Genomic DNA, 2500 nt, shown 5'->3' on the forward strand with positions numbered 1-2500 from the left:
AACCAGGGAGCTGCGTCAACTAGAGCTGAGCAGCCGGCCGCCCGGGAGTGTGTCCCGGGGGCCCGCGCGAACACGCAAGCGTCCGCTCAATTATTCTGCAAACAGGAGGAGGCTGAGCTCCCCTGCACAATACACCTCGAAACCCTCTCAGGTCCCGGCGGCGCGCAGCGCCGTCCTAAGTACTTGGTCGGGTTCGAGAGAGGCGCAATCGCCCGGAGTTTGGCGAGTAGACGCTTTAGGTGCGACCACCCGTGCTCCCAACTGAGCTTGCCGCTGCCGACAGAGGCCCGGGAGCGTGCTGTCGTGGCATTGCCGGCGGGAGACAACACGCGCCACCTACGGTGGCCGGCAGCTCCAACGCCAGCGCCACAGAAGGACAAAAGCCCCACTTGGGTGCCGAAGCGAACTCTCCCAGCACAGCGCACGCGCCAACACGTCCGCACAGCTGCGATACAATCCATCTGCGAGAACCGCAGAGGCGACCGAGCAGCAGACGGCGTCGCGGCGCCGAGCGCCGGGCGGCGGCGCATCCTCAGCGCACACAGTCCTCAATCGGACCAGCACACTGCAGATGTCCACCGCGCTTCGCACCGGGCCCGCGAGGACCTACTTTGGCCGCACGGCGCCGCGTGCAGGGTGCGCCGGCGCGCAGCTGCGCCGCCTGCCGCCTCCGTCGGCCGGCGCGCCTGCCACTGGCCGCCCCCACCAGCCGGCTGTAGCGCGTGCGCCCACGCACCGCGCGGCCAGCACGCCGGGAGGCCCCCCCTCACCGGCCGGGGACGGTCCCACCCAGCCACCGCCGCGTATCGCTTCACACCCACATGCCATTCACGTTCGTGGGCATGGTGGGTATCGCTGAAACAACCGGTTGGTAGCTCAACCGATCGTCGCCATCACTGATTCACCTCTAGCGAGAACAACCGCACCACAACGGTTTACCAGTTCTTCATTTGCGTAACGTCACCAGCAAACGTAGACGTCCATCGCCATTTGCAAATTCAACGATTGTTGCATGCCTGTGTCAGGTGTCACGACACACTATGTCTGCCCACATACACGCAACAACATGTGCACGCTTCGCGAACACGTGGAAGGTGGCCCCCGTACGTATGCGATGTCCATTGCGCGAACGACTGTCAACCGGCCTCTGTCGCATGTCGCAGATGTGGAACGCAGTGCACCATGCTATCACGGTGTGTGAGAAGAGACGACTACGTCTGACAACACGCGCCACTACATCAACAGACGGCTCATGCTGATCGCCATCCACGGCATACCATACTGCAATCCAGCTCTTATAGGGAGACGACACGTAGCTGAGTGCACAATATTTGGACCGTATGGTTCGCCGTTGTTGGCGCAGTCGTGGTACGGTCACACATGTACCACGATGTATCATTCAGTACATGAGGACCAATGTGCGGTACAGTGTGTGATTTGGACGTACAACATCAGCGGACAGTTGCCACAAGCCGTACCACAACGTAGGCTGTGCTTCGCCATGCGAATGCCAATGAACAACTGCGAAGGGCATTGAGCATGTACGTCCTGCCGCCATCCGCATTACAGTGTATAGCTGCAAGGTGTTTAACATGAAGCGATACTCTGGGGACCGGGCAGTGCGAGTAGCAAACTATATTGCGGGGGTTGCAGTTAGGCAACACTACACTAATTTAACGCGTCGTATGACAATTACAGAGCAGGTTAAGGCCCAACGTGTGTTGGGTTAAGGCCCAACGTGTGTTGGGTTAAGGCCCAACGTGTGTTGGGTTAAGGCCCAACGTGTGTTGGGTTAAGGCCCAACGTGTGTTGGGTTAAGGCCCAACGTGTGTTGGGTTAAGGCCCAACGTGTGTTGGGTTAAGGCCCAACGTGTGTTGGGTTAAGGCCCAACGTGTGTTGGGTTAAGGCCCAACGTGTGTTGGGTTAAGGCCCAACGTGTGTTGGGTTAAGGCCCAACGTGTGTTGGGTTAAGGCCCAACGTGTGTTGGGTTAAGGCCCAACGTGTGTTGGGTTAAGGCGCAACATAGGTTAGGTTAAGGCGCAACATAGGTTAGGTTAAGGCGCAACATAGGTTAGGTTAAGGCGCAACATAGGTTAGGTTAAGGCGCAACATAGGTTAGGTTACGGCGCAACATAGGTTAGGTTACGGCGCAACATAGGTTAGGTTAAGGCGCAACATAGGTTAGGTTAAGGCGCAACATAGGTTAGGTTACGGCGCAACATAGGTTAGGTTACGGCGCAACATAGGTTAGGTTAAGGCGCAACATAGGTTAGGTTAAGGCGCAACATAGGTTAGGTTAAGGCGCAACATAGGTTAGGTTAAGGCGCAACATAGGTTAGGTTAAGGCGCAACATAGGTTAGGTTAAGGCGCAACATAGGTTAGGTTAAGGCGCAACATAGGTTAGGTTACGGCGCAACATAGGTTAGGTTAAGGCGCAACATAGGTTAGGTTAAGGCGCAACATAGGTTAGGTTATGGCGCAACATAGGTTAGGTTAC

The 2500-nt window shown here is 57.2% G+C and overlaps 1 non-coding gene across 1 annotated transcript in view; it reads right to left on the reverse strand.

The window, feature by feature from the left end:
* The window catches only part of LOC124585176, a 1910-nt gene extending 1901 nt beyond the window's left edge, over positions 1-9 (reverse strand). Inside the window, exon 1 of the ribosomal RNA XR_006974772.1 lies at positions 1-9. This exon is cut by the window's left edge and continues 1901 nt beyond it. This is a non-coding gene — a ribosomal RNA (small subunit ribosomal RNA).
* Between the last annotated feature and the right edge of the window lie 2491 nt (positions 10-2500).

The sequence above is a fragment of the Schistocerca americana genome, unplaced genomic scaffold, assembly GCF_021461395.2.
Source record: "Schistocerca americana isolate TAMUIC-IGC-003095 unplaced genomic scaffold, iqSchAmer2.1 HiC_scaffold_484, whole genome shotgun sequence".
Taxonomy (NCBI): Eukaryota; Metazoa; Arthropoda; class Insecta; order Orthoptera; family Acrididae; genus Schistocerca; species Schistocerca americana.